Below are 23,826 nucleotides of genomic sequence, written 5' to 3' on the forward strand. Positions count from 1 at the left end.
AACCACTCCCGCTCCACGCCGACCTAATCTCTTTCATGGAGGAGATGAAGTTGGGAATGGAAACCGCCGCTAGTGAGCGGCTCGGTCTACAACAACGCATGGACCGTATCTAGTTTGACCACTCGGTTGACCAATTCCCGGTTTACGATGACTACCAACGGCGGGGATACGAGCACCCCTCCGGCCTTCACCCCTCCTACTACCTAGCTCCGGATGGTGGCCATCCGAAGGACGGGTCATACCTCTACGGCGATATCAACATGCGCCCCGACTACTATAGCGCCCCTGTCTTCCCCACCCTGTCTTCCACTCATGGGGAGGGGCATGACACTCGATGGTTTAGGGGCGCTCCTTCCATCTTTGGTGAGGGAGGTGGTGCTAGTGGCTCGGGAGGGGGCACAGAGGTGTTCATTGATATGACCATGGAGGCGAGGACATTTGGCTCGGACATGCCCATAAAGACGGATGATTTCATCCGTGAATCCGAGTTTGGGACCGGGAACGATGAAGATGATGACAATGATGACGATGATGACACCGAAATTGAGGAGGCCTAGTAATGATGGCCCTCCTCTCCCTCTCTCAATCCAAATGCCGAGTATGATTTCTTAAATCCAAACTTCTCATTCATATTTCCCTTTTTGTATGCATTTAGTTAGTTATACGATATGTAGGATAACTAATCATTTAGTTGCATTCATCTAGACTTGTATTAGATTTCAATTATGTAAAAATTGTCACATATAGGATTGCATTTGATACCGTCGTAGAGTACCAAAGATAAATTTATAATCCAAACTACTACTATAGCTAGTGGCAGTCAGGGTCGAAACACAGAGAGGCGATGCAATTAATAGTTGTCCAATTTTAGTCTAAGGTAACAAATGTGTGGGGGTTTGTTTTGAACAATTTTATGATCAAAGGCAACAAAATCAAAACTAAACTAAAGGAAATAATTAAGCAATTAAAGAAAATAGATAAAATCAAATATTAAAGGGATGCTAAGATGGTCGGTTCACTGTAGCTTCGGCGGCAGTATCTCAAGTAAGTCTGAGAAAAATCACGTAAGACGGGAAAAATAAGAATTCCTGTCGGTCCATTCTTAACATGTAGCATCTTTCGATCTAGCTACGGGTCCCTAATATCACTAATGCTGACTTTCGTCCTGAAAAGCGATTTAAAAGCCTAAATTAACTTATCTCTCGATCTTATTAATTTAATCGTCTTAATTAAGTAGTCTATTTCCCTCCCTTATCTTTCGATCTTATCGGGTCGGTCAATTCCTAAGCATTCAACTAGTCGCGTGCACTTGATTCGTCAAATATAGCAATTAAATCAATTAAGTCGAAGCTATTCTCACGTGAGCCGGTCGATCGACCATGATAGCCGGTCGATCGACCATGATAGGCGGTCGATCGACCGTAGCGGGACTCAGGTCTACGAATTTCTACGCCGCCTACACTACAGATTCCCTACATCTTAGCACAAATGATTTAGCTACTCATGATAAAATTCATAACAGCAATAAAATTAACAAATAAAACAAAAGAATTCATAATCGAAATAACTAAATAATTAACTAACATGGATCAATAATTTGGATTTTGGGAAACCTAAACTAGCAATTCTAATCTATGAATGAATGAAAGCAATGAAACTGAATAATGGAACAGAGAAATACCGTAAAGAATTGAAGAGAAAAGATGAAACCCAAAGCAAAAGGAAAACTTTATTGACGGAAAATATTCTAAACTAATGAATTAATCAAAATTCAACTTTTTGTGATGAACCCTAATAAATTCGATCCCCCTTTGCAGTAGGGAGGAGTTACGTTATATAGATAGTCATACGTAACTTTATTCCTAAAACCTAATTACAATGGGCTTCGGAATTCTAATTAAACCTTGCGCGTAGAGTCGTGGGGTGGTCGATCGACCACTGAGACCAGTCGATCGACCACTCTCTTTCTGAGACTTTTGTTCAAGATTCGACGTCTATAGACCACGTAGGTCAGTCTATAGACCACTGTAGCTGGTAGTCCGCTTCTTAATTCTCCATAAATCTATTTCAAGACCTTAAAATGCGCACCAAGTTCATTTCTTGAGTAAATACTTCATGTCAAATAATACGCCAAGTACTCGGGGACGGATTCGGCTCGATTTCCGCTGGATTCTTCACATTTCTGCAATATTACACAAAAACACAAAAGTAGACAGAAATAGGGAAAATAGTAACTTAAACTACACAAATGAGCTCTGAAATGCGTGGAAAATAGGGCGTAAAACATCATACTAAGGACACGCATCAAATTTCCCCAAACCAAACCCTTGCTTGTCCCTAAGCAAGAACTAGACTCGATCCTAAAACCTAATGGAACGAGTTCAATCTCAGAGCGAAATGCAAACTGAATAGCCTAAACCAATTTATGCAACAACTAACAAGCAATTAGCGATGTGAATCATGCAAACGAGTTATGTAGTCGTTAAAAACTGCTGAACCGTCAACTATAGAGACTTATCATTATGGACTCTCACGGGTCGCTCATATCACACATAAGCACATGTGAATATATGTAAAAGATAGAAAGAATTCAATGTAATGACTCTCACCTAACTACGACCTATAAGAACATGCCTGCAGTCTAATATGAAAATAATCTCTACAACCGTACATATGCATTCCAACCAAACAAATGAACATGACACATGCCGAGGTAAATATGGATATGTGAGGTATGGACACGAAGGGCTAAGATAAATTTGGATAAAAATAGAGTTAAAAGCCAAGCTAGTAACTAAGGGATCCAAATTATAACAACATCCAACTTCTTGCTCAAGATTTCAATCGAAACGGTGCTAATAGTAAGCACGAATCTCACAATTTCCACAATTAGTCAACTCCCCATAAAATACAAATATAACACGGGAGTATAAATCATCAACCCAATAACTTTCACTTTACCGGATATGATTTTTTTCCTTCTCGAATTTTCCATGGGGTTCAGTCGATCAACCATTGTTTCTAGTCGATCGACTGGCCTTCTACAGTACATCACGAAATTCTTTTTTCTCTTTTTTTTTTCTTTCTTTTTCTTTCTTTCCCTTCAATCATTTCACCAAGTTCTCATAAAGAGCAATAGCTACCAAAAATGAAATAACAATTCCAAGAACATAAACTACTAGCTTGACGAGGGCAGGCTAAATGTAGGATGTAGTAACGGGACAAAAAAGCTATTTTTGGCAGTGTGGAGCTTATGGGCGAAATGAATAAAGGGGTGACCTCTTCTACATGTGTCAACTAACCACGAACCGAATGCATACAGGCATTAAACAGATTAAGTTCATATTTATGCATATTGATATGACATGTCTTATAAGGAGTAACTACTCACATTCCTAGATAAACTGGTCATGAATGTCACCAGTTATAAGCTCTAAACCTCAGAAATATAAGTAGTTTGCCATAAATCTAAGTCAAGTTTAAAGTTCAGCAAGAAATTTAACGAAAACTCGTAGACTATGCATATATGATTCTACTAATAACATGTCAATTAAAAAGGCTTAGGCATAAACAGATGCAAATACAATGTCATCACTGAAATACTACCGTTCCGACTCAACCTATATGCTAAAATAAACGTGCAATTTTTTTGAATTTTTTCAATTTTTTCAATTTTTTGAATTTTTGTATATATATAGGAAATGAAATAACAAATGCAAACTGAAGTGCAATAAACGTGAAACAGAAATGCAATAAAACATGTGAATGCAATGCAAAACCCTTCCCCAAACCAAATCACACAATGTCCCCATTGTGCAAAATCATGTAATGAAATAAAAGGGAAACGGGAATTTGCGATAAATTAACTAAATAAGACATGAAGTTTAAACTTGGAGACTCACAAGACTTTAAGCGCAGCAAAGGGAAACCTCCCCAAACCAGCGTGAGCTAGGAGGTTTCAGTAGCCAGCAGTGCTACCATAAAGTACCTGAAAAGAAACAAAAGTACCACGCGTAATTCCGAGAAAACAATTTACGAAACGCAAAATTATGTGCAAAATAAGGAAACGGAAGAAAACAAAAATGGATCGGAGAATAGTGGAGAAAAGACTCCCTCAACTCCGCAAAATGACCAAACACAGCAGAGGAATAGTCGTGAGCAGGTACAGCATCGTGGCACGATCGATCGACCATACAGGCCAGTCGATCGACCAGGCTGACAGGAACAGAAGCTCCTGGAATCGCGGCTCAGTCGATCGACTGAGAAACCTGCTGTAAGTTTCTAATTTCTTCGAATTAGCTCAATAAATTGAGCTAATTTGGTTGATGAACCTGTAAATACACATAATAACGCGCCCAAAATTGCGCAAAACCCAAAGTAATAATCTAAAGTCTTTAAATCCTAAGCAAACTTATTAAAGCGAAGTCTCGCGCAAACCAAAGCAATAAAAAGTCTAACAAAAGCAATAAAATGTCTTTTAGAAAAGTCTTAATCAACTAATAGTTGATCAAGAATGGCCACGGAATGGCCCACTTGCTCGGCGTCTGGCTACAAGAAGTAGCCTCTATAGTGCTCATCTCCTCAGCTGCACTCCTATCAACTCCAATATCCGCAGAACTCAACGGATCAGCATCTCTAACATCTTCCCAATCAATGACCTCGTCTGGCTCGTCAAAATCCAAATCGGACTCCGTCACCTTGACTGGCTCCTCATCAGTTGCATAGCTCAGACATCATAGGCCGCCTCTTTGAACGATTGACTCCTTCACGGCTGGAGCAACATGCGGCTCTTTCTTCCCCAAACCATTTCCTGCAATAATCAAAATAGAAGGATGTTCCACCAATTTGCTCCCAATCTGGGGTAGAGGTGTTATAGCAGAAATAGGCATAGGGGCAGGCATATCATAAAGCACAAAATAAGATTTCTTCTCAGAAATCGTATTACAAGTGACTGGCCACATAGGATCTTTCTTCTTAGCGGTCTGGGCAAAAATAATGGATTGTTTCCCTACTTTAAAGGTCAATGTCCCTGAGCCAACATCTATAATCGCTTGCACCGGCGGTGTGCGAGAAATGGTCTACCCAAAATGATAGGAATGTGAGCATCCTCGGGTATATCTAGTACAACGAAGTCAACTGGGAAAAATAACTTTCCTATTTGCACAGGAATATCCTCTAAGACTCTTATAGGCTGAAGTGCAGAACGATCAGGCATCTGTACTGTCATGTTAGTAACTGCAAACCTAGTCAATTTCAATTTCTTAGCAAGACTCAAAGGCATAACGCTAATACTGGCTCCTAGATCACATAATGCCTTCTCAATTGAGAAGGTACCGATATTACAAGGAACAGAAAAGCTATCAGGGTCAGCTAACTTATGTGGGGCAGTATGAGTCAAATAGGAACATGACTCCTTAGTTAGTGCGACAGATTGCACAGTATCAAGTGACTTCTTTTTAGACAAAAGCTGCTTCATAAACTTCGTGTAAGCAGGCACTTGATTAACTAATTCAAGGAAAGAAACTTGCACATTTAAACTACGAATAACATTTTCAAATTTGTTAAACGATACCTGTTCCTTTGTCGGCACCAATCTCTCTGGATAAGGGGCTGTAATAAGCAACTTAGCCCTCTTCTCTAAGTCTCTCATACCGGCGTCAGTGGACTTAGGCTGAAAATCCACTACCTTGTCCTTGTTGTAGCTCGAACCTTCTTCAGACCGTCTCAGGAATGAACCATTGACCGTCAGAGGGTCATACTTTGGAACCGAAACTGACCCATCAGCATTTGGATCTTGCCTCAATAATTTCGGAGTCGTCGTACCCAGAAATAAGTGGTCCCTCAAGTTATCTGGCATTGGAGGACGAAAAGGTTCATGATCAGCAGCACTGTCAGTCGATCGACTAAGATGGTCAGTCGATCGACTGGCTTCCTCAGGACTAGAAGCTATACTGTTGCACAGACTGGTCGATCGACCAGGTGTGTCAGTCGATCGACTGACATACCTGCTGATCGTCTTTTTCTTGCTACTGTTCACTACGGCCTTTTTCTTGCTCGGTTCCGCCTCATCTTTTTCAGTAACATCTTCGACCAGAGCGGGTCCATCAAGGGTAGACCCACTCCTCAAAGTAATCGTATTTAGGGTCTCTTTTTGATCTGGCTGCAACGGTAAATGCCCTGGAGCCCTAGTTGCACTTTTGCTTGCCAATTGGGCAATTTGACTCTCTAACATTTTTGTAGAAGTCTCTCTAGCTAGAGACTCCTTTTGCAGCAAACCCGACAAATTTTGAACCATGGTTTTCAACTTAAAAATGTCAGAGCCTTGAAATTGCTGCTGCTGAGGCACATAGGGAGGCTTTTGATACTGCTGCTGCTTATGAGGGGGCACATAACTTTGTTGCTGCTGCTGCGGTGGTGGACCCGGATTAAGGACGTTTTGGTTAGTCCACCTCAAATTGGGATGAACATTAGAGGGATCGGGATAAGTACCAGTCTGCCTATAATGTTGAAAGGCGGCACATATTTCATTCGAACTAGTACAAAACTCCGAAACATGTCCCTCTCCTCCACATCTTTTGCATATAAAGGGACCGTCTGAAACTGCGTTTACTTGGTAAATACCTCCCTTTTGAGATCCTCCTCCTAGCTCATACTTATCAAAACGCGCAGTAAGAGCTTCTAGTGCGGCTATAGAAGGAGATTCAGTAGCTCTCCTTTGATTTCCCCTGGAGTTTTCATGCTCAGCTTTATGGGTGGCCATATCTTCAATAATTTTCCACCCCTTAGTCTCCCCAACATTCTCCTGGAATCTGCCATTAGCTGCAGCATCCAGGATAGCCCTCTGATCATCATAAAGCCCATTATAGAATTGACTGCAGAGGCTCCATTGCTCGAACCCATGGTGCGGAATAGTTCGCACCAGCCTCTTGAAACGGACCCAAGCTTCATGAAAATCCTCATCAGGTCCTTGCTTAAAACTCGTGATCTGACCTCTAATCGCATTGGTCTTCGATGCAGAGAAATATCTTTTATAAAATGCTAGGGCCAGCGAGTTCCAATCAGTAATCCCATTAGCAGCTCGATCCAGGTCTCGGTACCACTCCCTAGCAGCATCACGGAGTGAGAATATGAACATCGTCTCTTTCACCTGGTCCTGGGTTACACCTACTGGTGGGGGTATGGAACAACAATAGTCAATGAATATCTCCATATGTTTAGCTGAATCTTCATTTGCAGCTCCCCCAAATTGGTTTCTCTCAACCAAATTGATGTAAGACGGTTTCGGTTCGAATTTTTTATCCGTCCCAGCTGGCATTGTGAATCCCTTATAGAGATTCTTAGCTTTTGGCTCGGACTGACTGGCTATACTCGCTTCTTCAGCCATCTCTAGAAAATCTGGAGAAGTAACGGTCTCATCTGAAGAAGTAGAAATAGGAGACGAAGGTGGATCCTCCTCAAATAGCTCGTTCTCGTAGTAACTGGACAGAGTACTCAGCTCTTCTTCTGTCGGCAATACTCTAGATGATCGTCTCAACTCGCGCAAAGTCCTTTCGATCTCAGGATCTAATGGTCTCAATACACCACCCTGTGACCTGCGCATAAGAGGAAACTACAAGTAGAATATGAGAAGAGTTTAAGGAACAGATGTCCCTTAAACTTCAGAAAAAGTCTAAAATAAAAACAACTAAAAATAAACAATTGCCTCCCCGGAAACGGCGCCAAAATTTGATTCCGTCGTAGAGTACCAAAGATAAATTTATAATCCAAACTACTACTATAGCTAGTGGCAGTCAGGGTCAAACCACAGAGAGGCGATGCAATTAATAGTTGTCCAATTTTAGTCTAAGGTAACAAATGTGTGGGGGTTTGTTTTGAACAATTCTATGATTAAAGGCAACAAAATCAAAACTAAACTAAAGGAAATAATTTAGCAATTAAAGAAAATAGATAAAATCAAATATTAAAGGGATGCTAAGATGGTCGGTTCACTGTAGCTTCGGCGGCAGTATCCCAAGTAAGTCTGAGAAAAATCACGTAAGACAGGAAAAATAAGAAGTCCTCTCGGTCCATTCTTAACAGGTAGCATCTTTCGATCTAGCTACGGCTCCCTAATATCACTAATGCTGACTTTCGTTCTGAAAAGCGATTTAAAGCCCTAAATTAACTTATCTCTCGATCTTATTAATTTAGTCGTCTTAATTAAGTAGTCTATTTCCCTCCCCTATCTTTCGATCTTATCGGGTCGGTCAATTCCTAAGCATTCAACTAGTCGCGTGCACTCGATTCGTCAAATATAGTAATTAAATCAATTAAGTCGAAGCTATTCTCACGTGAGTCGGTCGATCGACCAGGATAGGCGGTTGATCGACCGTAGCGCGACTCAGGTCTACGAATTTCTACGCCGCCTACACTACAGATTCCCTACATCTTAGCACGAATGATTTAGCTACTCATGATAAAATTCATAACAGCAATAAAATTAACAAATGAAACAAAAGAATTCATAATCGAAATAACTAAATAATTAACTAACATGAATCAATAATTTGGCTTTTGGGAAACCTAAACTAGCAATTCTAATCTATGAATGAATGAAAGCAACGAAACTGAATAATGGAACAGAGAAATACCGTAAAGAATTGAAGAGAAAAGATGAAACCCAAAGCAAAAGGAAAACTTTATTGACGGAAAATATTCTAAACTAATGAATTAATCAAAATTCAACTTTTTGTGATGAACCCTAATAAATTCGATCCCCCTTTGCAGTAGGGAGGAGTTACGTTATATAGATAGTCATACGTAACTTTATTCCTAAAACCTAATTACAATGGGCTTCGGAATTCTAATTAAACCTTGCGCGTAGAGTCGTGGGGTGGTCGATCGACCACTGAGACCAGTCGATCGACCACTCTCTTTTTTGCAGACTTTTGTTCAGCATTCTGACAGTCTATAGACCACATAGGTCAGTCTATAGACCACTGTAGCTGGTAGTCCGCTTCTTAATTCTCCATAAATCTATTTCCAGACCTTGAAATGCGCACCAAGTTCATTTCTTGAGTAAATACTTCATGTCAAATAATACGCCAAGTACTCGGGGACGGATTCGGCTCGATTTCCGCTGGATTCTTCACATTTCTGCAATATTACACAAAAACACAAAAGTAGACGGAAATAGGGAAAATAGTAGCTTAAACTACACAAATGAGCTCTGAAATGCGTGTAAAATAGGGTGTAAAACATTATATTAAGGACACGCATCAGCATTCATATAGGCTAGCTTGCATCGTATTTCAATTTATGCGTTTAGTTAAATCATGCATTGCATCCCCATTTAAAAATACAAAAAAAAAAAAAAATTGAAAACTTCACAAAAACATGGGTTTTAATTTCCGAATCTCCTCCATACACTATGTATATAAATAAGTGTGGGGAGGAGATTCTATAAATTTAAAAATACAAAAATATGTCTTTTACTTTCAAAAAAAACAAAAAACACAAAAATACGTTCTTTAATTTCACATTTGCCTCCTATCCACACTTCATCCATCGTTGGATATTTTATATAACAAGTGTGGAGAGGAGGCCCAAAAAAAAAAAAAAAAAAACAAGTTGTTTAATTTAAAAAAAATTCAAAAAAAAAAATACAAAAACATATTTTTAATTTCGAAACATTTGAAAAATACAAAAATATATCTTTCATTTTTCCTATTTCCACCCTACATTTCGTTCCATCGAGGACGATGTAAATCTTAAGTGCGGGGAGGAAAATATCTACTCTGTATATATTTGTAAATAAATTTGTAAATTTGATAAAATTTCAAAAATTTCAAAAAAAAAATCAAAAATAGAAAAAAAAAATCAAAAAAAAATTGCATTGTATATATATGTTTGGCTAACAAAGTGGCATAGGTACATTGACCATCCAAGGCAAAAAGGAGACTAGAAGACCGCTTGGTATAGACGTTCTTATCTCTTTCTCCTTTTTCCGTTCTTTCTCTTTTTATATTGTTGTATAATATGGAGGAGGATGAGATTTTTTTGTGCCTTGGATGTTCCTTTGGGGAACTTTGGTTTGTTGGTGTTGATATGCTGCTAGGATTAGTCAAATTTGTTGCACGTTTAATTTTCGCATGCATTTGTCAAATGTATATATGTGTTGTTTTTACATATAGTCTTGCATAAGTTTGTACATAAATGTTTTGCTAGAAATGTGGTCAAGGGAGGGAAGTAAATACCCCAAGGACGAACACGTTCCAATTTTGCCTTCCCCCTCCCCGTGGCTCACACCCGTGACGACTTTGTTGTCCTTGGGAGAAGGAGTTTGTCTAATGAGTCTAGACCACCTTGTGAGACCAAAGACCGTAGGCTAGACTTAGGTCCCGACCTAGCTACTCATATGTGAGGATTAGAGCCTTCTAGGGTCGGTGCATTCATACCCGACCCCCGTTTAGGATTATGAATAGGTCTCCTCGCGAGACGTGTTATGTCTAGACGCATAAGTGTGTCATTCCGTCCTTAGACCGTGAGTTGCTTCCTTTTTATGCACATTTTATGAAACAAACTTGTTTGCACATATTTGAACCTCACATTGCCTAATCAAGCCTTGTTTTGACCCTTACATTAGTTCCCTTTTTTATGCACCCCTTTTGTGCCTTAGCCTATTTCATTTGGCATAACCACGATACAAGCTACATTCCATAATGACCTTCCTTAATCAAGAATGAGTCATATTTGTAGTAGTGAGCTAGGAGGTGTATTGGGTCTTTTGTTGGTGGGTGACATGAGCATTCACTTGGATCGGAGTTTTGGTTTTAATTTGGCATATTGCAAATAAATAAGAGGTTTTGAAAAGGAAATGAAAAACAAAAGAGAAAATTAGAAAAGTCTTGAAAAATACAAAAAGAGAAGTTGTGATTGTAAAAACTTGTTTTAGAATAGAGAAAGAGCAAGCAATACTCCTACTCATCATTTAAGGGGTAGAAAAAAGTCGTTGCTAGAATAATGGGCATTTGATGTTTTTCCAATTAGAGTCGGGTTTACACAATTTTTGCTTGATTTTGGGAGACCGAACTTTTGTTAGGGTGTAGACGTTTCTCATTTGTTGAAATAAGGAGAGTATTTTCAAGTTTCTCCAATTTGAGTTGGGTTTATGCAATTTTTGCATAGTTTTGGTAATCAATTCTATGTTATGGCAAAGACGTGTCTCATGTGTTGCAATAAGAACTGGTAAAAGTGATGTGTTGACTATTCTTGATTTGAACCTAACATATCCAAGTGTTGCTTGCAACAATCCCGTTTCGTCCTACTCCGTAGCCCCGTTACAACCCTTGTTTCATATCATGTGAATTTATCCTTTTTGCATCTCACTTGGTCATAGAATGGTCTTACACATTAGATTGCGGACACTTTCTCACGAGTCGTAGTAGGAGAGTTTTTTGGCTACTTTTTGTACACAAAAACACCCGTTCTTAAAATGAGTGACGAGTGAAAACGGTGAGGATGTCGTTGACTTGGGTCCTTTTAGTCATGGGTCTTCGGTTGAATCTTGTGTCGGTCTTGTAAACCTTTGAGGACTAGCTCCATTTCCCCTTTCCCCACTCTTGAATTTGTTTCTTGAGCTTTGGCAGTCACAAAGGGGTTGCTTGGGCCACCCTTAGGGGATTGGCACTTCCGTTGGAATTCTGAGATGGTATTTCCCGACCGAGACCATGTTTTTGAGATGAAAACTCGGCCACTTAGATGAGGAAAGTGGACCATTTTCGTTAGATGCCTTCTATTACTTACTTACAAGCTTACATGTTGCATGCATCGCATTTTTTCGCAAGCTCCCACTTGCCTTGCAAAGGAATGCATACCTCATTGCATTTCATTGTGAGTTGAAGGGACGGAGGAGGCCCGTTAATTGCCTTCTATCGGATATTATTAGTATAGTTAGTCTATAGTTGAATAAGGGTCTCATTTTGACTCACCCACTTACTCGGGGACGAGTAATAATGTTTAAGTGTGGGGAGGTTGATATAGTGTTCAATTGCACCAACTTTCCTCCCTATTTTCGTGCTTTCCGACTCAATTCAAGTCGGTTTTATGCGTCTTGCATTGCATTTTATATCCCGATTTCCTAATCTATGATAATATGTCCGTCCCGCAGGTTTTGGGGCGGAAATGATGGAATCGAAGCAAGAAAGACGGTTTGATAGGCTAAGGATGAAGAAAGGAGGAAGGAATGCTGAGAAGAGCTCCCAGCCGGTAGGCCGGCAGCCGGTCATCCGGCTGGGGCTCCCCCAACAAATAAGACCAAGGAAAAAGAGGAAGAAGTTAATGTGGACTCCCGGCCGAGCAGGCCACCGACAGCCGACCAGCCGGCTGGGAGCACAAGAAGGAAGAAGCAATTGAAGAAGTTCTAGCTAACTCCCAGCTGGGCAAGGCACCGGCAGCCGATCGGCCGGCTGGGAGTACTGGTTGAAACACAAAGTCTACAAAAGAAGAAGAAAAAGTCAAGTGAGCTCCCAACCGGCAGTCGGCCCACCAGCCAGTCGCACCTGATGACATTTTCACCTTCAATTACTTACAGCGTATTCCCAGCCGGCAAGGCACCGGCAGCCGGCCCACTGGCTGAGACCACCTTTTCCGCAAAATGCCCTTCTTTGTAATTTCCACCCTAATTATTGGGTAACCTATAAATACCCTCTCCCTTAAATCATTTGTACACACAACCCTAGATCTGAAACTTTCCATTAATTTATGTAATCTTTCCTTACTTAAAGCACTAATCTTTTCTTAATTAATATTAATTATTTAATAAAATTAGCTTAGTAATAGTTATTACCAATTGTTTATATTTGGTTATTGGGTTGTATTTTGGAGATATTGAAGAATTTCTTCCTTAACTCAATCAAAGTAGCAATCTTTCCTTATTGTTGGTATAATTCTCTTCTTTATTTAGCTTGTTTATTCAATAGTTTACATTTCCTTTTCATATTTAGTAATTGTTCATCTTTACAAAATGTTTGTTGCCATGTTTGTTTGTTTTTACTCATTTGTTTACATGTGCTTTGCAACCATGTGTGAGTAGTTTCCCACTAGGGTTTAGGGGGAACCTAAGTGGGGGTTTAAGTTAATCAAATGGGTTGTTAACATGTGCTTTTGGGTGGCTATATTAGTGTTCATAATCATGCATTGAAGGTGTTTGTTGAATTGTGTGTATGAAAGTTCATACTTTTCTACAATATTTTCTTAGCTTCCTTATGAATGAGAGTTTATGTGGTTGCTTGATAGCATGTTTATGATGCGATAGGATGCTTAATGATGATTCTTGTGTCCATCTTAAGATGAGGTTAAGAAATTAACTCGCTTTCTTCAATAATATTTACCCGGAAACCATTTGACACCCTTTGTTGACCAACCTTGCTTAGGGGAACCCGACTACCCTAGTTCTTAAATCAATTGTTTACACATCTATTTAACTACTTGCTCTAGTTTAAATTTATTTGTTAGTCTTAAACAAATCCCCATCTTTACTAGACTAAACTTAGACTTAACAAAATTATCGTGTAAGCCCCCGTCATCCTTGAGACCGACACCCTAATTATACTACTTAATTTGGGTTTATTATAAATTTTTTTTGATAGAAGAAATGATGACCAAAACATCTACTCATCAAACACCCCCGAAAATGATGAGTTCGATCGAGCAGGTTGTGCCCCTTGATCGACCAGATCCCAGGAGCAAAGTGCTCGATCGAGTGGTAAGGTTACTCGATCGAACGCACACAATGGCGAGGACGCTGTTTTGAGGTCTAAACACGCTGGTGGGTCATCTTCCTCTGCTACGGAGATGCCAAGTTTAGACAAAGGTTAAGAGAAAGTCGTAGACCCGCACGTTGTAACCAGAATCCCTTATCCGGGACGACTGAAGGATGCTAAGGTTGAGCGACAGTTCGGCAAGTTCGTGGAAGTGGTCAACAACCTTCAGGTGACCGTTCCTTTTACCGAGCTAATTACCCAGGTACCTTCTTATGCGAAATTTATGGAAGATATTTTGACGCGTGAGAGAGCTTAGTGGGTTTGAGACTGTTGCTTTCATGGAAGAGTCTAGCAATTTAATTCTTAATAGGGCTCCACTCAAACTGAAAGACCCGGGTAGTTTTTCTATTACCTGTATAATAGGAAATGAAGTGATAGAAAAGGCTCTTTGTGATCTAGGAGCCAGTGTTAGTGTCATGCCTTACTCTGTTTGCAAGAAACTTAATATGCTTCACCTTAAAATTGTTGGAGTTAGTGTCCTCCACAATAGTGCGTTTACATAATAAATCTCATTAAAGGAATATCATCAGATATTTAATTATTTGATCCTCGTTACTTGATTAACATAAATCGACAACGGTTGGCTGACTAGAGTTTGACGTTATTGTCGTGAGACGGCTGTGATCAACTGACCCCTTTCGGTCACAGCTAAAGGAACGAACCCCAATTGACAACTAATTAATTGTATGAGATACAATTTATTTAGTCCATTGATTTATAGACTAAAAGGTTAGTCGATTATTTTAGAGAGATTTCGAGTTGCGAACTCGAGGCACGACATTTATTATTTAATTATGCGATAACTGAATAATAAATTATGGGGGACGGGTTTTAGTTAACTAATTGTAAATTCGCTAAAATTGTACTAATTGATTAATGTGATTAATATTAGTACTTAAATAATATGTGTAGCGGTACACGTATATTTACGGAGTGATTTGGACGAAGTTAATTGGAAGCATTTAAACATGAAACGATGTTTAAATAAAATTTATACGTATTTGTGCGACAAATATAAGAATCAAAATGGACCCGTAAATGGGACATTGGACCGTGTAAATGGAGTATAGTGGATGATTATAAACACAATTATTTCACTTTACTTGTGACACTTCCACAAGTTATCTTATAATTATATTTTACATTTGATGTAAGATTGACAAATATAAGACAATTTCAACACTCCACTACTCCCTCACTCAACCGGTCACTCCCCCCTTTATTACTCCATCTTTTGTTCATTTTTACACAACTTCACTACTTGATTTTGCATGTGAACAAAAGGTTGGTACTTCTCTCTAAAATAATAAAAGCTTTTACTAATATTAGTTAGTAAACAAAAATAAATATTCACTATAATTGTTAGTAATATTTACTTATAATCAAGGGTTAAATTTTACTAGTATCTAGTTAATACTTGTAAAATTTTTGGGTGTTTTGTTCTTGGGTGCTACTTGAAGGAGGCTTTATTTTTGAAGGTTTTTCTAGGAGGATCATCCTTCTATTTTAAGCTCAAGAACAATCAAGATAAGAGATCTTGATTGTGCCCATATTACCATAAATATCAATGTAAGGAAATTATTTTTCCTTAATCTTTAATTTTATGCTTTGATATTCGCATGCATGTTACATAGATCACTAAATGAACATATTATGAGATAATTTATTTTTAATTAGAGAGTCTAATTAAGATCTATGATCTTTCAAGTGGTATCAGAGCTTAGGCTTGTAATTTGCATGTTGATTTTAAGCATATTAATAAATTATGAGATAATTTATAAAAACTCAAAAATTGTGTTAGAAGAGGTTTTAGCATGAAATTTTGGAGCATGCATATCTACTGATCTCAAAAGATTTGTGGTAAATTTGGTGATTTATGAAGTTATTTTGCTATTTTTAATGATTTTTGGTAGAAAAACGAGTTAAAATGCCGTATTTTAGTTAAGAATTGACTAAAACTAGTTCAAAGTTGACTCGGGTCATAAAATTTTTATGGTATTTCATGCATGTTTTCTACAGATTGTATGCAAAATTTTGAAGGTTGGTTTGAAGTTTTGCATGTTTATTGATTTTATGAGATAAAAGTCGATAAAAGTGAAATAAATTAATCATAATTTTGAAACGATTGTTCATGACCTTGATAAAATTATGTACATTTAAAAATATTATTTTAAAGTTAAAAGTGAAATTTAAAATATGATTTCACCTTGTTATGATGTTTATTGGTTTTAGTGGTTAAAACCCGATAAATATCGATCTTTTTCTTTATAAATTTTATCCGGATTTTTGGGGCAATTTTTCTGACATTTTGGTGTTCTTAGGAGTATTCCGGAATACTCAAAAAAAAATTTCAATTTTTTGGGTAATTTTTCAATTTTTGGATTTATTACTTAAAAGTTATGATTTTACCGATTAAATTAGCAAAATATCACCAAATCAAACTAATTATTCATCATAAAATTAGTGAGGACTAATTTTGAGGTCAAAAACAATTTGGACAATTATTTTGGACTTAAATGAGATTTAAGAGTTGGTTATTGATTTTTACAAGTTAAAAATCGATTAAATCCACAAAAACCGAGATGGATACCAACGATTGATAGATAGGGCGATTTTGGCATCATTTTACAGCATTTTAAGCATATTTATTTAAGTTGAATGAATGATTGTCATTTATTTAAAGTGTTTATCTTGTTGTACTTAGTATGGCCTAGTTTATTTTAATCGTTATTACCGGAAATGAATGGGAATAGCGATTTGTTTGTAATTAAATACGATCTCGTATCGTCGGTTTGTAATTAATTAATAATTTTATTTACTTTATTAATTAATGTATAATAGGAATAGCAATGTAATTTAAATTGTAATAGTTATTCTTATCGGCGTTTCCAAAAGACGGATTTCATCGAGACAGAGTCTATTTTTGGAAGGTGTTCCAAATCCCACAAGAGGAGCCACTTTTGGAATGAAGAGGCAAGGGACCAAGGAGTTGGTTTCCGAAATGTAATAGACTAGTTTTTATTAACTAGGTGGCCATACTAGGATTATTCATATGCTTACTTGTTTGCTTGTTTTTATTTTCGCGCATGCCAAAATCGCCATTCACATGCATTTTATTTTCGTGTTTGTCAATTCACGTCATTTACATTCACCGACTTAGTTCACTTATAGGGAATTTATGACTAAATTGACAAGATCTCTCACATAACTAAAATTGAGATTAGCCATACCAATTAGTAACACCTATGAATCCCTTGTTCATTAGAGCCACGCTCTCCCAAGCGGGGTGTTATCTTTTTACCTTGGGTAAGTAGGGTGGTAAATGATTATCACGCGCCAAAATTGGTTGGACTCAACGGGGTATAAGACGGTCTTGTATTCCGGGGCTAGTAGATGAATTTAAGGAAATTCGTCAACCAAGAGTTCTAGAGGTAGAATTAGTCAACCGTGAACTTACCGAATTAATACGATTATGGGATGTTTCGCCCAAGCGATGCTCATTTTTGTTTAATATTTGGGTCTTGGAATAATTTATATAATTTAGTAGGAGATCATTATATAAATGCTAAACCTTGTTAAACATGTTTTCACAAGTAATTTTAAAACAATGGATGTTAATATTTCCTTATTTGTTGTAGCATTTTAATTCGCAACGGTAACTTCATCAACTCCATCGACTACTTCACTAGGCAAAGATTCATGGCTAAGGTCCGTAATAAACAAATGTATCTTAAAAGATGACGGTAGTAACTTTCTTGAATGGGAATCCAACATCAAAAGCGCCGCGTTGTCCGACAACGTGCTCACTTAATTGACCGAAGCTCCTCCCATCGAGCCCGGTCCAAGGGTTTCATCAGCGGTGCGGACCGCCTATGATGACCATGTGAGGATGTCGAATGATATCAAAAATGTGTTGATATGGTATATGTCCCCAAAGCTCAAGCTATCATGCATTTCTTTAAATGCGTACGAGATATTCACTCGTATGATTATTATGTTTTCACAAACACCTAAAGTCCATCAATACGATGCGGCGGCACGCTCCTTTGAAGCTAAGCTTAAGAGGGGCAAAAAGGTTGGTCCCCATGTACTCAAAATGGTCGAATATGTCGATATCCTAGAGCGTCTAGGATGTAACATTCCTAAGACTCTTGTGGTGGATCGAATCCTCCACTCACTTCCCACTAAGTTTGTCCACTTTAGGGTCAACTACAACATGAATGGCATGGATAAGAGTTATCATGAAATTCATGCACTCCTAACCCAAGCGGAGAGGGATATGGAAGCTAGTGGGAGTGAAAAGGGGGATGTTCTAACCATGAAGTTAAAGAACATGTCCCTTGAAGTTAAGAAAGGAAAGAGGAAGGAAAAGTCCCAATTCAAGAAATCGTCAAACAAACATGACAAGGGAAAGGGGAAGGCCGTTGAGAATGGCAATCCCAAGGTAAAAAGTGTCAAACTCTCCGAGGCCAAATGTTTCCATTTTAATGGGAAGGGGCATTATAGGAGGAGTTGTCCCAAATATTTGGAGGATCTCAAGGAAGGGCGTGTGACGCCTATTGGTATGATTTTCTCTCTCTTTCTATGTGATAGACGTTAATTATGCTTGCACTTCCACTTGGGTACTTGATATCGGATGTGGCTCTCACCTTTGTAATCATTTGCAGGGTTTAAGGGACGTGCGAGCACTAGCAAAAGGTGAGGTGGATCTCCGCATGGGCAATAGAGCTAGAGTAGCAGCCGTTTCCGTGGAGAGCTATGTGCTCACTTTAGATAGTGGTCTAGAGTTGTATTTAAATAAGTGTCATTTTGTACCTTTAACCAAGAACATCATCTCCATTTCGGCGTTAGACGCGGAAGGCTTTTGTTTTATGATTAAGGCAATAGTTGTACTTTTTCATTAAATGATGTGGTTTATGGAAAGGCCATTTCAATTGGAGGCATTTATGTTTTAAATGATGTTAATGACGTTTATCATGTGGAAACCTAAAAGCTCAAAACGGATGATCCAAACGAATCCTACCTTTGGCATTGTCGTTTAGGCCACATAAACGAAAGACGCATTAAGAGACTTGCTTCATCAAAAGTGCTCAAACCATTTGGTTTCGAATCTTATGGTACATGCGAGTCTTGCCTTCTAGGCAAGATGACTCGTGCACCTTTTGCGGGAAAAGGGACACGAGCTAGTGAGGTTTTAGCTCTCATACATACGGATGTGTGTGGACCATTAACCATCACCGCTATAGGAGGTTTTCACTACTTCATTACTTTTACTGATGAATTAAGTAGATATGGGTATGCCTACTTAATGAAGAACAAGAGTGAAGCTTTTGGCAAGTTCAAAGAGTTTCAAAATGAAGTAGAGAACCAATTGGATAAAAAGATTAAGACCCTACGATCCGATCGTGGTGGTGAATATCTAAATTCTGAATTTGATTCACACCTAAAAGATTGTGGTATAGTATCACAATGGACTCCTCCTGGCACACCACAATTAAATGGTGTGGCCGAAAGGAGAAACCGAACTTTACTAGATATGGTTCGATCTATGATGAGTCTAATCAAGCTTCCTGATTCGTTTTGGGGTTTTGCCCTCTTGTCTGCAATATTTTCATTAAATCGAAGCCCGACTAAAGCGGCTAATAAGACTCCATATGAGATATGGACAGGGAAAGTCCCTCATTTGTCATTTATGCGTATTTGGGGTTGCGAAGCGTACGTCAAGATCATGTCTGACAATAAGCTTGCACCCATATCAAACAAATGTCTTTTTGTAGGATATCCAAGGGAAACACGTGGCTATTACTTCTACAATAAACACGAGAACAAAGTGTTTGTGGCTCGTGATGCTGTCTTCCTAGAAAAGGAGTTTATTTCTAGGAGACAGAGTGGGAGAAAATTTAAACTTGATGAAGTTCGAGAGCCACAAACCGAGAATGAGGTAGAGGAGAACGTGGAGGATAGCATTCCCTCTTCCTCTGAAACGGTAATTGTTCCTAGAAAGTCAATTAGGATTTCTCATCCACCTGACCGCTACCTTGGTAACATCGAAGAGGATGGTGTTTTGTTACTTTTGGAAAGTGATGAACCCACTACCTACAAATCGGCCTTGTCTAGTCGCAACTCCACGCATTGTCTAGAAGCCATGCAGTCCGAAATGGATTCCATGTACGAGAACCAAGTATGGGACTTGGTGGATTTACCTGAGGGAGTGCGACCCCTTCAGTGTAAATGGATATATAAAATTAAGCTCGGCGTGGATAAACAGGTAGATGTTTACAAAGCTATATTGGTGGCAAAAGGTTTCACCCAAGTTCATGGTTTGCACTATGACGAAACCTTCGCTCCAGTCGCTATGCTTCGGTCCATTAGGATAATCTTAGCGGTTGCCGCATTTCATGATTATGAGATTTGGCAAATGGATGTCAAAACCGCCTTCTTGAATGGGATTCTAGAAGAAGAGTTGTACATGATACAACCTGAAGGTTTTGTGGATACATCTAACCCTAAGAAGGTGTGTAAGCTTAAGAAGTCCATCTATGGTCTTAAGCAAGCATCTAGGAGTTGGAATCATCGCTTTGATGATGTTATTAAACAATACGGTTTCACTAAAAGTGTGGAAGAACCGTGTTTATACATGAAGTTTGGTGGGAGTAAGGTTGCATTCCTTGTCCTATATGTGGATGACATATTGCTCATCGGGAATGATGTTCCATCGCTCACTTCCGTTAAGGAGTGGCTAGGGAAACACTTTTAGATGAAGGACTTGGGAAAGGCACAATGAATCTTGGGTATCCAGATCTATAGGGATAGGTCCAAGAGGATACTATCATTGAGTCAAGAAGCTTATATAGACAAAGTTCTTGACCGGTTCAATATGAAAGACTCCAAGAGAGGATTTCTACCTATGGGCCAAGGGATTACTTTGAGCAAGTCACAGTCTCCCTCCACCCCTAAGGAAATTGAACACATGAAGACCGTCCCTTATGCTTTCGTTGTTGGGTCTATCATGTATGCTATGATTTGCACTCGTCCCGACATTGCGTATGCCTTGAGCATGACAAGTCGTTATCAAGCCAAGCCTGGTGAGAGTCACTGGATAGCCGTAAAGAACATCGTTAAGTACTTGAGAAGGACTAAGGATTCGTTCTTTGTTTTTGGAGGAGAAACTGAGTTGCGTGTAAGAGATTACACGGACGCAAGTTTCCAAACCGATCGGGATGACATGAAATCCCAATCCGGCTATGTGTTTATGCTAAATGGAGGAGCTGTTTGCTAGAAGAACTTCAAGCAAAGCGTTACTGCGGATTCAACAACAGAGGCTGAGTACCTTGCAGCGTCTGAGGCTGCGAAGGAAGCTGTTTGGATTAGGCAATTCATGGAGGGACTAGGAGTAGTCCATTCTGCCAAAGATCCGATAACTCTATATTGTGGTAACAATGGAGCTATTTTTCAAGCCAAAGAACCGAAGTCTAGTAACAAATCTAGACACATTGAAAGGAAATACCATGTAATTAGAGATTATGTGGAAAGGAAGGAAATTGACATTTGTAAGGTTGGGACAGATGATAATATTGCTGATCCTTTAACCAATCCTTTATCAAAGGCTAAGCATGATGGTCATGTCGTCGCAATGGGATTGAGACGAATACCATATTTTCTTTAGATTATGGATATGTAATAATTGGATAGTGTATCTCTTATTATATATATGATAATCGCATTCATTGTTTATGCATTCATTTTTGAATCTTTTATTTAGTGTGACTAAATTTTTAATACTTTGTTTATCTTAATAAGTTGTGGAGACAATGTTGAACACTATTCAAGTGAACAAGATGAACATTGTATTTTGTCCCTACTCACTTGATGAGGTGACATCTCGGAGTGACTAGATTGTAAGTCGATTGATGGTTGTTCAACACCATAAGGTCATACGTGATCACTAGTCAATTACATAGGCAGAGTGTGTGACACTTTGCCGGACAGTGACCATTTAGAGAATCCCTTAGTTCTATTATAGACGCCTGGTCGTGGCAAGGATCTCTAAAATGTTCCTATGAGTCGATTCTTTTGACTGGAGACTATTATCCAAGTCAATTCAGTTTCTGAGTGACTTTGGTTTTTGTCCTAGGTCGTGCCGTGAAAGGAGGCCAAAAGGACATCTTCTGAGTCATGATGAGCTGTATTGGGCAAAGATAGATAGGGCATACAGGAATTGTCCACCCACGTTGGGTAACTATATCTCAAGGCCACTCGAGGAGTTAATGACTACAAATGCGTGGCCATGCTCGGAAGTAATCTGTGAGAGATTTTTCCGGTCAGGTAGTCACACTCCCGATCGAGAAAACCACTCGCGATATGTTCATGTGCAAGTGCGACCTGAAAGACACCTTGCATTGAGTGGGAGATTAAAACGGACAAGAGAATTGGTAACGCACACCTTGTGTCGGACAAGTGGGAGATTGTTGGAGTTAGTGTCCTCCACAATAGTGCGTTTACATAATAAATATCATTAAAGGAATATCATCAAATATTTAATTATTGGATCCTCGTTGGTTGATTAACGTAAATCGATAACGGTTGGCTGACTAGAGTTTGACGTTATTGTCGTGAGACGACGGTGATCAACTGACCCCTTTCGGTCACACCTAAAGGAACGAACCCTAATTGACAACTAATTAATTGTATGAGATACAATTTATTTAGTCCTTTAATTTATAGACTAAAAGGTTAGTCGATTATTTTAGAGAGATTTCGAGTTGCGAACTCGAGGCAAGGCAGTTATTATTTAATTATGCGATAATTGAATAATAAATTATGGGAGACGGGTTTTAGTTAATTAATTGTTAATTCGCTAAAATTGAACTAATTGATTAATGTGATTAATATTAGTACATAAATAATATGTGTAGCGGTACACGTATATTTACGGAGTGATTTGGAAGAAATTAATTGGAAGCATTTAAACATGAAACGATGTTTAAATAAAATTTACACGTATTTGTGCGACAAATATAAGAACCAAAATGGACTTGTAAATGGGACATTGGACTGTGTAAATGGAGTATAGTGGATGATTATAAACACAATTATTTCACTTTACTTGTGACACTTCCACAAGTTATCTTATAATTATATTTTACATGTGATGTAATATTGACAAATATAAGACAATTTAAACACTCCACTACTCCCTCACTCAACCGGTCACTCCCCCCTTTATTACTCCATCTTTTGTTCATTTTTACACAACGTCACTACTTGATTTTGCATGTGAACAAAAGGTTGGTACTTCTCTCTAAAATAATAAAAGCTTTTACTAAGATTAGTTAGTAAACAAAAAAAAATATTCAATATTATTGTTAGTGATATTTACATATAATAAAGGGTTAAATTTTACTAGTATCTAGTTAATACTTGTAAAGTTTTTGGGTGTTTTGTTCTTGGGTGCTACTTGAAGGAGGCTTTATTTTTGAAGGTTTTTCTAGGAGGATCATCCTTTTGTTTTAAGCTCAAGAACAATCAAGATAAGAGATCTTGATTGTGCCCATATTACCATAAATATCAATGTAAGGAAATTGTTTTTCCTTAATCTTTAATTTTAAGCTTTTATATTTGCATGCATGTTACATAGATCACTAAATGAACATATTATGAGATAATTTATTTTTAATTAGAGAGTCTAATTAGGATATATGATCTTTCAAAAATGACTAATATCACTCTCCAGATGGCTGATAGATCGGTTAGACGACCCTTAGGTATCCTAGAAGACGTGCCTGTCAAGGTAGGCAAATTCTTTATCCCAGTAGATTTTATTGTCTTAGACATAGCTGAGGATTCCGGACATCGATTATATTGGTAATACCATTCTTGTGTACAATTGGGGCTATTATTGATGTCAAACAAGGGCGTTTGACTCTTGTGGTGGGGGATGACGCTATTACTTTCAGTTTGCCTGGTAGACTTGCTAGACCAATGATAGAGGATACTTGCTATTCAGTTGATATCATTGATGAGT

The sequence above is a fragment of the Silene latifolia genome, chromosome 2 (assembly GCF_048544455.1).
Source record: "Silene latifolia isolate original U9 population chromosome 2, ASM4854445v1, whole genome shotgun sequence".
Taxonomy (NCBI): Eukaryota; Viridiplantae; Streptophyta; class Magnoliopsida; order Caryophyllales; family Caryophyllaceae; genus Silene; species Silene latifolia.